This window comes from Diachasma alloeum, unplaced genomic scaffold (assembly GCF_001412515.2).
Source record: "Diachasma alloeum isolate Michigan unplaced genomic scaffold, Dall2.0 Dall_scaffold_00874, whole genome shotgun sequence".
Taxonomy (NCBI): Eukaryota; Metazoa; Arthropoda; class Insecta; order Hymenoptera; family Braconidae; genus Diachasma; species Diachasma alloeum.
Genome location: NW_021680995.1, coordinates 130,030 through 143,685, shown reverse-complemented (window position 1 = coordinate 143,685; position 13,656 = coordinate 130,030).

Here is a 13,656-nt window from a genome sequence, read left to right as displayed (position 1 = left end):
GAATGTGAGATTTCACTCTCTACTTCATGTATGAGAACATGTCATATGACAATTGTATTGAAATTTTATTGAACTTTCTACTACTTTTGGACCGATTCTATTAAAATTACCCAATAGAAAAAATTGTGTAACAAAAATGAATAGAAAAGAAGGAGATTTTCGGGATTCACAGGCAGAATTTCTCTGGATGTTAATCAACTCAATTTTTCTTTGTCTTCATTTGGCATACAAGAATCAATCAAATTCCTTTATGTTAGTTTGTGAAATACTAATTAATAAAAATAGTGGCTATACCTAGTAAACCGTGAATCCTGGATGATACCACTCAAAAAGTAGTCACCTCGAGAGAGGTGTGACGAGGCATATTCATTTATTTTTTATTATTTTTCTACATATTTTTTCCCACTACACACTGCCCCTAAAAGGTAAATCCCGCCACCGATGGATACCCCTTCCCCAGACTTTTCCCCTCATCGCCCCCCTGCCCCTGCCCCTGGACATCATGAAGACACCAGTCGAAGGAAGACATCAGTTCCGGCCCCACCCGATCAATTGGAGAAGCCATCGCCTCCTGGAAATTCCCCATACTAGACCCCCGAATATTCAACACCAGCAATAATCCCTTGCGAGACATCCCTGGATTGTGGTCATCGTCACCACTCACCCGTGCTGATTGGCCCCGATTGCTCCCGAATTAAAACCCGAAGGACATCGACACCTGACGAACCCCCACGAATCGCGAAGGAAAAGAAGAGACCGTCACTCGTGCAATAGCTGCCCCGTGAGTCACCACGTGCCCCGAAAATAGTAATAGTGAATACAGTAAAATTCGCCCGGAAGTATTGGCGGATAAAAAGAGGATTTTCGATACATCGAGCTCATCCCAGCTCTAGTATTGGTGCCCAGGAAACCCCGAGGTGGAAAGGAGGCTCTCCAGGAAAACGCCCTGGTATTTTGAAGGAGTGCAAGGCGCCGGTGGAATTCCACGTGTTCGCCAGTGTGAAGTCCCATCGTGAGTACGAGTTACCCCCTTCACTTTCCCTCTTGTCCCCACAATATTACCCTTCATACCCCCCAACGGTGAGCCTACATTCTTTTGTTTCTTCCCCATTTAGTTATTCTTCCCATATTTAGTTGCATTCCCTCGACACGACTAGCTTCTCCCCTTTTCCTGCATTAGAGTCACTCCCCTTTTTACGTGTACAAAAGTTGCCTGGCCTTACCCATAACCCTAGATCCAAGTAAAAGGCATTTCAAACGTCTTACGACGATCTAATCTGTAAATTACTAGAAATATAGATATTTAGTTAATTTTATCCCTCATTTGTCCTCATTATTTAATTGCCCTAAATCCCCCTTTTAGGAAATAATATTAATTAAATATTGAACGGTCACACAGGATAGAACAAGCTGAATGGACGTTTGACGCGCGAGTCTAATTAATACTTGAAGTAAGAATAGCATAGGTTTAACCGCTGAGGAACAAGCTGTAGAAGGGCTAGACGAAGACGAGATGAACAAGAGCACTGCATCGGTCACCCAGACCATCAACTTCAATGGCTCCAAAATCAGAGTAAGTATCATTATGATCCACAAATCTAAAGCACTCAGGTGGAGGTCACCTTAAGGACCAGGGAAGAGCTTTGCTCAATCATTTTATCGAAACACAAAATCATACTTTTCAGCCAATCGTAGTCCTGGATTGCGAATATTAGATGAGGGTTAATTGAGAATGGGAGTTTAATGCTAAGATAAAACGTGAAAAATATTTTCCAATGACTGTGCACATAAAAGCCAAGGGGGAAAAGTAGAGAACAGCAAACAATACCTACCGTATAGCCTCACTCGATGACCAGAAAATGACAATGACGTTGAAGGAAAATTACGCTAGAGTTGTATTGGAAATGACAGAGCAGCCAGCTTAGCCTTGTAATTTTCATATAAGAATTTTATTCATTATTGATAGAAAAAAATCACTTATTATCGATTTTAACATTTAATCTATTCTGGTGATTTTTGTCCTAGAGAACTTACTGACCATCAATTGTTTACGTTTTGTGAATTCAATTCTTCAATGCGAGATACAGAAATCTTGTGAGCATTGTTGTTGCAAAAATAATCTCAGACATTTTCATTTCTTAAAGGGATTTAGGCAGATGTAGAAGTGTGTTTTAACATTTTGGAATTAAAAATGGGCAATTTAGAAACAGATTTTCAATTATTGTAATAGATTTTTTAACTGCTTTGAGAGATTTTAAAGTGTTTTCTGTTGGTTTCATTGAGGAGGATGTAGTAAAATTTATTTCTTGACAAATAATAGATGTGGGGATGTCTACAGATGCAAAATGTTATTCTCAGGATTTTTCGATGACAATATTAGAAATTAAAAATTTGATTCATAATTCTATGGTTTGGAGAAGATTTCTCTGGGTGGAGAAGCTTTAGGGGATACTGTTAAAAGTGCAGAAGAGTCTCATTAAAATTTTTATTGTGAAAATTGAATTATTGAGGTCAATCAGGTTTCGTTTATTTGTCAGTTCTTCAGCCATTATGTTATGATGTCTTATTGATTATCTGGGGACGGAAGGTTTCGAGAAAACTGTTGAAGGAATATTTTTGTTGATTCAAGCAGGTGTCTTAATTATTTTGACACACCTGTTTGAGTCAAACGAAACTGTTTAATTTGGAAGATTAATCACTAGAATTTTACAGTCAATTTTTCATAATTTCTCTTGATTTCCTCGATATAAAATAATTCCTCTACAAAATCTGTGAATTCAGTATTGAAAGCTCGACTTGTTTTTAGTTTTTCATCTCTATTCTCTTTGAGAGGGCAAGAGGTTAAAAAAATACCGAATCTCGTATACTTTAATTTCTTTAAAAATGATTTATCCACCTCAGACTGCCCTTAATGTGTTCCATAACACCTTCGTCCTGATAACTATTGAATCCCAAAATTAAACAAACCGAAGTAATTTGTGGGGTTTAGATTTTCCAATATTTTGGGTCTTAATCAAATCGCGATACCTCTGGTGATAACTCTAGCAGAAAATTTTTCTAAAATAATGTTATCTTTGTTTTTCTTGTCTGTATTTGCAGAAGCTTTTCAGCGAAAGCTAGTTCCAATAGTAATTTGATGATCAAATTAGAAAGCAAGCAGTCTCAATAGTATGATTCATTTTTTTATGTGGTACAACAGGAGAAATAACTCTCAATCCATTATCTCCGTATAAGAGAGTAACTGCACGTCGAAGTTGAACATCCATATGAACTGTTGGAAAAGGAGAGAATTATTGTCTGGAGAGATCTTCCATTTTCGAGGACCAGGTAGTGTGAAGGCAATCGGAGCAGACCGGAGGGGAATAGAATCTGGGGGTTTTAATCCAAGGTGTTCATTACACATCAAGAGAACCGGAGTGAGGATGAGGGGAAATTTTCAGATCGAAGACGGCTGAAGCCTGGAAAATAAGCCAATTGGCTTGTGAAGAGAGCATCTCAGTGATCTCGGTTGAAGTTGCACATCACATATCAAAAATTTGTAATGAATCGATGAGTTCAATGGTCCCAGTAAATTTTTACATACATATCGTGTCGAAGATACTTTGATAACAAGAAAACAATGAGTATGAGGATGCAGCCAAATGATAGGAAACCAGGTAGGAACCTAGGAATGATGCGAGTTGCTGGGACGTTATGATGCCAATAAGGAGTACAAGTTCAATTGGAGATGTGGAGGGCGGAACAGATGTCAAAAACAAACAGAAAATTGGAGGAGGACATGAAACTCAAGGAGCTATATCTATGAGAGGACAAATGTGTGGAGATTTTGGGATGATACTTTTCACTTGATGAAATGGTAGAATTTTAATCGACTAGGGTTTATTTCAAAGTATAGAAGCATTACTCAAAATGAGTAACAAACTATTGACTTTCACTCTGGTAATTTCGAAATATATATTGACGATATTCCTAAATATTCATTTTTTCATCACGTCTAATAAAGCAAGAGACATTCACGTGAAAAAATCACTTGACATATGATTAACATATAATGACAGCATTTTTTTTAGCATTGAAAAATTGTCAGGTGGTTAATATTTTCGTATTAGGTAAGGTTAAGGGTTACCTGGGCTTTCTAGGAGATGCAAGGTGCGGTTAATGGGATCAAGGACAGGAAAATGAGTTAATTTATGAATTAATATAATGTAATCAAAACTTTTGAGCGTAAAACAACGCTTATACACAGTGAGGTTCGAAATAAAAATGGCGTCGTGTCGTCAGCTACAGTTATAATGAGTAAAATAAGCGACGAGCGCAGACACTTTGCGCTGGGTTGAATGCGCATATTCAGTGGGCATGCGGTGCCGTGCGGTGATTCAAATCACTGTTAGAGAATAAATTTAGTTTCCTGAACAATGCGGTAGCAATTTTTAGAATAGGAACATTTGATCTAATCGATTTAGATAGGAACTATCAGGAGTAATATGGGAACTACTATGGCGCCCCCCACCTAAAGTCGATATGGCCCCACCACCACACCTGTCAGAGTAGCACGGCTCCGACGGGTGTGAGCGGTGGGGTACAGCGTGGCTGCGGGTGCGTCACCCGGGCGCGTATCCCAACCCCGAGCGCTTTCGGGAGAACCGCTGGTCGCTCGGCCACGAAATTGAAATTTGGGGGTAAAAAATTTTACCCCCCACCACCGCTTGTGAGTATAGGACCCCACCACTACACCGATCGGAATAGCGCGGCGCCGACGTGTGTGCGCGGTGAGGGTACAGAGTATACTGAACGAGTACCACAAGCCCGAGCGGTTTTAGGGGGAGCACTGGTTCCTCGGCCGCGATACTAAAATTTGGGGGTCAAAAATATTGGCCCCCTCCATCACTAATATATTTAGGGACACACCATCGCACCGATCGGAATAACGCGGCTCTGACGTGTGTGAGCGGAGGGGGTAAAACGTGTACTGCGGACGCGTATTCCACTCTCGAGTGGTTTTGGGGGACCGTTGGCCCTCAGGCCTCAATATTTAGTAAAAATTCGGGGGACAAAATTTTTCGAACTGAAAGAGCATACCGGTGCTCCGATAAAATCTGCGAAAACCGTATACATATTAGAACAATACTTTACCTGTCACTGCACTCTCCTCACAGGGCTCCGAAAAATCCGAAAATCGTCATTGTTCACCTTATGCATTAAATCTAACTGTCACTAAACCACTAGTACTGTGGGACTATAGGGCCTGAAGAGAAACGTCAACACTACCACTCCCTGTCCTCATCGGACTCCCCGAACAGCGACACTTGGGCCAACTCCTCGTCCTCGGCGTCCCAATCGTCGCGCTCGCGACGCTCCTCTTCCAACCAGCTAACCAGGCGATCCTGGGTGTAATCGGCTGGCTCGATAAGCATCGGGAATTGTCCATCCCTCTGCCACCATCCGAGTTGGGGTGATCCACTGAGACCCCGGTGCCGAGTATCATTCTCCAGATGCTCAGCTGAGAGAATAAGAGGTTGCTCTACCCGGAGAGTCCACCGGCGGTCCGGGAATCGGGGGTCCAGTCCGTCATATCCGTCGCGCAACTCGTACGGGTCCGGGTCTGCCTCGATGGCGATGGGGTCCCTGTTGAACCCCCTGATCAGGGTGGACCAATCATGGTCATCAGTGACCGAACACGATGACGACGTGTCCGAGGAGGGTGTGGCGGGACGCGATGGTTTTGGAATATACCCGCTGGTGGATGGTGTCGGCTCGTCCTGGGGGGTGACGGTGCTAGTGGGGGGTACAAAGTTTTTCCCCGTCACACGCATGATTACACACACGGTACAAAAAATAGCCACTCTATCACACACACACACACACACAATAATCCAAATGTTGGACGATAGTTGAGATCTTGTCACGGCCGCACTTCACTGAGGACTGAAAAAAATGATTATATGGTTTGGAGAGACAGCCGTTGAGTTGGTTACTCACCCTGGAACAATGTGCTGACCATGCAGTTTTGCACGTGCACTCTGTGACATCTTCTCCACCGTAACACACACTAGCTCTTGAAGGTCAGACTAGCCGTCTCCACATGCGCTTACCTTGCAAATCTGACATCTGCAGAGACGAGTTGATACGATTCTCTTTCTTATAAAAATATTCTCATCATTTAAAATTACTAGATTTAAATTTAACAACTTCATTTCTCATCAGGTCGATGATTAACAATCGTTTAAAAATGTAATCAAAACGAACAGAATCAAAATGAACACAAGTTGATATCATCAAATGGAACTAATCTTATGAACGAAACTTGCAAATTAATTACATACCTCTATTTCTCCAAATCTCGCAGGAAACTCAGCCACGGATACACATCAACTGTTGGCAGAGTACTGTTAATTCTTGGGAAATCCTCAAATATATACTATTCACACTTATTAGCCCCTCCCCCACGGTTCTACCAATCATGTAGTTGTAATTAGGAGATCAGCCAATAGTAGTGGTTGCTTCACCCAGATTGATTCCTTAAAATTTTACGGATGTTGGCGTTGAGTCATCACAAACGACACGTGAGTGTAACTCTATCATGACTTTTTTTTTGTCGTCTCCGAGTTGCTGATCGATGCATCACGTGTTATAAAATTTGCAGTTTTGATGGTTTGTCTTTGTTCTAAGAGAAATTTACAAAACTGACAGCCAATGAATCATAAGAAGGCACAAGCGTGTAACTCTATCCGTGAATCACCGATTGTGATGGTTTTCAATTGCTGATCCATGCACCTCGTGATCATGCACACGAGAACTGGAAAAACGTGGCCGAATCGGTGAAATTTGAGCATGTTTTTGGTAGGTTGATTCCTTCGGGCTATCAAAAGTCTCAGTATCCATCGACAACTGGTGAGAATTGTGTACCAAACTGGGATAACGTTGTAAAATCTGTTGATATGCGTTCCATTTCTCACGTTCATCAGCGTATGAACCCGATTCTAAGATTTCTTTCATTTCATTATCAAGACGTGACAATGTCATTCCCTGTGTTTGTACACTTTTTGGCGTAGTGATACGGTTATCAGACGTCATAAGTGTCCGACCCTTGTCATCAGTAATGGCACCAATCCTGTCTTCTGGAACAAGTATCATCTTCCGCGCATATTCCATCTCTTTTGATTGTTACTAATGAGGTTTGAATTCAAAGTACCTAGTATACATAGAATATAGAATATATACCCCTAGAATATATACCCCGTCTCTGGTGAAATATATTCTGTGTTATAAAAATTACACTGAGATTTTTATGATGACTACCTTTCGTGAAGAGATCGGTAATGGTATGGTTCGATGACTCACGCATCAAATCGTCAATAATAATCAACTTGGGTCGTAAATCAGAACTATAATCTTGACTTTGTGGTAATCCTTCGCGGAACTCAATTAAATTAGCGTTTGGGTATTGCATGTATGTGGGTTGCCATTCAGCATAATAAAAAAGAATTCGTGAAAATTTTGTGTCGGACATGAAAGATAGGTATTGCAAAAATGTTTTGACAAAAACTGTTTTCCCGCACCCCGTGGGGCCACTTATTATAGACGTCCATGGGTGTTTCCAACGCGTATCCATGATCGAGACTGATGGTGAAGAACCGTAGACATCACGTTTTTGTACACAGTAGCCACTAATAAGGAACAAAAAGAATGACAACACTGTAGATAGGATTCACATATAAAAATTCTTTATTCTTTATAATTACAACCACGCTTCCACAGAAGAATTTTTGTTTATCCAATCACGAAGCTGGTGAGCTTGGGATAGAGCGCAATATACGTGGTGTTTGGTGTTCTGTCCGCTCAATGCCGTATGGTAATCACATACAACTGAAGATTTTTCCATCTTACGAAACGACGGACAATCGTCTTCTTCCTCGGTAAGGTCTATAACTTCTTTTGCTGTGTGTTTCCAGATGAAATCCGCTTTGCAAGAACCCCGTACAAATATACGGTCTGCACGATGCACTATACTACGTAAATGATTTTGCATCAGATCCTTGAATTTAACGTTTCCAACGCTCCAGTCAATTCCGTGATGGTGTGTAGTTACCCACTTATACTCCTTCCTGTATTTAAAGGGAATTTTCAACGGTTCACATGATTTGAGAAGCCAGTGCCGAGACAAATCACATTTTAGCGCAACTACTGCAAGTTCCTTTGCTATAAAGTGGTTATAGTGTCCTTTATAACCCTGTATATCCACGACAATATCCATAATGAGGTGTTGCTCAGGCGCAAATACAACTAAAACTGAGACGAGACGAAAATACGAATATCGTGGAAGTGGAAAATTGAATAAAAAATGCTGACGCCACGATTATATACCTCGACAAAAAAAATCATTACATTTCATTTATTATTCGTCATTCGTTTGCTACGTACCCATATGGTACGGTCCTATATACATTTCTACATTGCCTTTTAGTGCTACAAACAGAAGTCATTTTTACCTCTTTCTTTGTTACTACCTGATGAAATTCTGTGCGTCTGATAGCATCGTATGACAAGACTATTGGACCCTCCCTTTCGCGTGTCACCATTTCTCTGACAGCTTGATAATTGATATGTTGACTGTTATTGAAGTTTAATGTGATACGTTTAATTTTACACACTTCTTTTGTCTCATTATTACTTGTTTTAACTAGGTACGCATAGAATTTGGGGCCCTCTGATACAAAAGACTTGATATAACTACCCTCCCCGTAACCTTCCAGCTCATTTGTCAAATCGCCGAGAAATTTACCGCATTCTGGTACTCACTCACCGTCTTTTCATACAAATATAATGGAATCTGTAACACAATATAGAACCGTCTCTTGAAGTCTCTCCAAGTAATTGTACAGTTTGAGACGAGCCTGTGCTGTTGTGTAGGCCGCAATAACAACGTTAGCTGTGGGTGTCGGTAGAAGCGCCTCATTTTCATATACAAAATTCACGTACATCAATTTTTCGTTAACGGGAAGCAACCCTGTGATTACCAATTCAGGGTTATTCATCTCTTCTAATAATCTTTGCCTTGTCGCAACTATTTCAGTTTGCGGCAAGTTCTCTCTCTGCCCAAATTTACCCCAAAATGCATTGAGAATCATTTTCGCTAAGGCTCTATACCCTGGATTACACTCTATCTTATGTTTCTCGAGTAAGATGCCTTCCTTCGCAAAATATTCTTGTATATAAGCATCTTTATCTTCATCTGTTGAACAACCCTGCGGGTAGTCGGAGGCTTCTTGTTTTTCTTTTAAGAAAGTGTCTACATATTTGTTGAATAACCCGTCTATATTACTTTCCCGGTTGTATTGAACGATCTTGTATTGATAAATTTCAAATATTTTTACGATTCGATAACCGTTTTCAATGGCCTTTCGCAATTCGTCTACAACCCATGTACCTGTAAACTCGCGATCTTCATCGTCTTGGTGATTACAAATATCCTGATTCAATGTTTCACAACATGAACGACATAACGGAAACATTAAACGCCCATGAGCACGTATTGGAAGCACAGGGAGATATAAATCAGACGGAGCGACAACGGTGCATTTTACAAGGCCCTCCACATTATCAAGATTATTATCACAACCTATCAACACTTGGCACTCGTCGTCTACGTAAACTTGGGGGTGTCCTATTGGGTATTTACCAGTTTTGTTGACAAAAGGGTACAGAGATGTAACATCAAGATATTTGATCTTTTCTGTATTTGCGATATCGTAGAGGGTGACATAATTTTCCGTACGGCCGCCAAAGAAAGCATCACGAGGATTCAATTCTGCATTTTTCATTAAAGGGTGATTGTTTACAAAATCGCGGTCTTGTACGGTATTTTTTAATTGATCATCGAACGTGCACTCCCACATTTCTATCAAAGTGTACCCGAGACGGCGAATCTTATTAGCTGTCAGCATGGTACTTTCATACCGGGTGTCAAGTGAGTCTTCTGCACGTAACTCCCTATGTCTGTTTATTTTATAACACGTCGTGCACCCGTGCCAAAAACATCCGTAAAATTGGAAGACACACTTCTGCTGATTTTCATTCTCGCAATAGCCATCGACCATAATACCGCATGGCAATCGGTATTCTTTAGCGTTACCTGCATGGATAATACGGTTTCCGGAATGTCTTTGCTGCAACAATAACCACGATATAGCTTTCTTTGACTGTGTAGTTGTGTATCTGTACGTACCGCCCAACGGTAAAATTCCGATTGTATCAGACTGCATAAAATTAGTTCTATAAACTTTAGAACAGATCGACGCAATCGTACTACATTGGGTGAACGGACAAATACCTGTCTTTTTTAGCAGCATTTCACGAAAAATGATACATGCCCGTCTCAGAATGGTAACATCCATTCGACAGTAAAATTCTAGCTCGTGTTTGAAATTGAAAACGTAATTCTCGTTTAATTTTTCGTTGTGCCATTCCAACAATTTGTCGCGATCTTTCTTGAACATGGTGTCGGGAGAAAAATAACTCAAGTCTGGTAACGGTCCTACGTAATCAATATTTTCAGGCACATTGAAGAAGTGCGGAAAATACCCTTTGGCTATATCATTATCAAAACCGAATGATTTGGGTAACGCTGACAACGGCATGTGAAAGTAATTCAAGCTATCCAGAAAAATTATGTTACCAACACGCATTTGCATTATTTTTGTACCGTTTAAAATAACGCTCGGGAGTCGTGTTCTTTTGATGTTGACTAGATAACGTAAAACAAATTGTGCATCGAAGCTACGCGCGTTGTGCGCAATACAAATTACTTTGTCAGTGGAACGATACTTGGCAAATGCAATATCCACTAACCCGGCAACTGCCGTGTCTTTATTCTGAAACACATACTCGCGCTTCCCGCAGCTACGGCAATTTTTATCTAAGTTATTGTCGTGACAACACTGTGTACATACTTTTTGTACTACGGCAAAACTAGGGATGTGCAATTTTGTATCAGCATCACCACGGACAGTGACATTCTGTTGTGTCTCAAAATCGTAAAATATGAAAATCGTTCGTTGCTGCTTATGCGTCTTCAGTGGTGGCATATAGCAATGGTGATTTATTTTATGGTTACACGCGCACGCTCGGCAGAATACTATACCGCACTCATGTTTTTTTGTTTTGTTTCCCTAGTCGAATCACTCTGAAACATAGTCGACATACTTTAAGGGAATCACAGACACTCATTTCTCAACTTTTACCATTTAATTTTTCCGATCCCTTCTCCAAATGTCTTTCAAGACATTGCTGATAAAAAACCATCGGTTACAGATATTGCAAACTATACGCCGCAGGCTTTAACAGATCGTCTCACTCTTGCACCTAGGATATTTCCCAGGGCATCGGTGCTCAATGTTATCTGTGAATGTTCTGTTACACACCTCACAGAAAGCGCGGTCTGCAATAGCTCCTTTTAAGTGGGGAATCGGTTGGAAATGCTTTGTGCGTTCGCAATATGAAATAAATAAAGCATGTTTAACCTTCCCATATCTTTTTTAACCCTCTGACGACCATCAAAGACAGGCAAACCGCCTTTGCCAAAAGTTAAAAAGTCATAGACTACGATGGCTGTGTTTCGTTGAAGATAGCAATTTTGAAATGCATGGAGTTCTGTGATTCCGCTACCGTTTTGGGGGATCGTGGCACCGCTGAGCTCTCGAGGTGACCAAAGAATTNATCCAGAACAATAAAATTATCTAAGCTCTCTTACGTTCATGAATAAGCTACCTATTATTTTGGAAATTATTGGAGACCGTGAGCTACCTATTTTCATGGAGAAAACCTCCATTTCCGGGTTAGGAACGCTCCTTTCCGGTAAATCAGCCACGTGGCTGATTCAAGCTCCCTTNTGAAATGCATGGAGTTCTGTGATTCCGCTACCGTTTTGGGGGATCGTGGCACCGCTGAGCTCTCGAGGTGACCAAAGAATTTTGGGAGGAGTAACAGTAAGTGAAAAATTGCATTTGTCACGAGATGGTCAATATATTTTTATGTCATGTGTGACGAAATTTCAGGCGAATTCGTCACCTGCAGAACTCCAGGGTATTTATGTATAGATAGACNTAAAACATTGGTTTATTGGTTTCTCGATCGATGATTGGCTTTGTTAATTGATGTTCTCGTCCACGAATCCACCCCTCTCTCCCCGACCCGCACACTGAGCAGCCGAGTAAATCCCGTACCCTCGTAATCCACATTTCTGCGTATGGTTTCCGATATGTTTCTTGTCGTTATTGGATTTTTGGGGACGATCAGTATTTAGTTTTAAGAAAATACGGTTCCGTTTGCGGTTTGTCGATTCCGCGTTGCTAAAAATCGGCTGGCGCCCTAAATACACGAAATAAGGATTGGATGAGCTGCTGATTGTCCCCGAAGTCCAGTGTTAGCGTTATGGTTTTTGGCGTTTCAGACTTGTCGGATTACGAGAACGAAGGTAATGAGTTGGCCGTGTTTGGATAATCGAGACTTNATGGTCAATATATTTTTATGTCATTAGGCCCGATAAATCGCGATTTTCGGGCCCAACGACATAAAATATCGTATGACACACGGCGATAAAAGTATTATCTGGCGAATATGATTATAATCTGAACCAAAGCCACATTCGCCAGATAATACTTTTATCGCCGTGTGACATACGATATTTTATGTCGTTGGGCCCGAAAATCGCGATTTATCGGGCCTAATGACATAAAAATATATAGACCATCTCGTGACAAATGCGATTTTTCACTTACTGTTACTCCTCCCAAAATTCTTTGGTCACCTCGAGAGCTCAGCGGCGCCACGATCCCCCAAAACGGTAGCGGAATCACAGAACTCCATGCATTTCAAAATTACTATCTTCAACGAAAGACAGCCATCGTAGTCTATGACTTTTTAACTTTTGGCAAAGGCGGTTTGCCTGTCTTTGATGGTCGTCAGAGGGTTAAAAAAGATATGGGAAGGTTAAACATAATTTATTTATTTTATATTGCGAACGCACAAAGCATTTCCAACTGATTCTCCACTTAGAAGGAGCTATTGCAGACCGCGGTTTCTGTGAGGTGTGTAACAGAACATTCACAGATAACATTGAGCACCGATGCCCTGGGAAATATCCTAGGTGCAAGAGTGAGACGATCTGTTAAAGCCTGCGGCGTATAGTTTGCAATATCTGTAACCGATGGTTTTTTATCAGCAATGTCTTGAAAGACATTTGGAGAAGGGATCGGAAAAATTAAATGGTAAAAGTTGAGACATGAGTGTCTGTGATTCCCTTAAAGTATGTCGACTATGTTTCAGAGTGATTCGACTAGGGAAACAAAACAAAAAAACATGAGTGCGGTATAGAATTCTGCCGAGCGTGCGCGTGTAACCGTAAAATAAATCACCATTGCTATATGCCACCACTGAAGACGCATAAGCAGCAACGAACGCTTTTCATATTTTACGATTTTGAGACGCAACAGAATGTCATTGTCCGTGGTGATGCTAATACAAAATTGCACATCCCTAGTTTTGGCGTAGTACAAAAAGTATGTACACAGTGTTGTCACGACAATGACTTAGATAAACATTGTCGTAGCTGCGGGAAGCGCGAGTATGTGTTTCAGAATAAAGACATGGCAGTTGCCG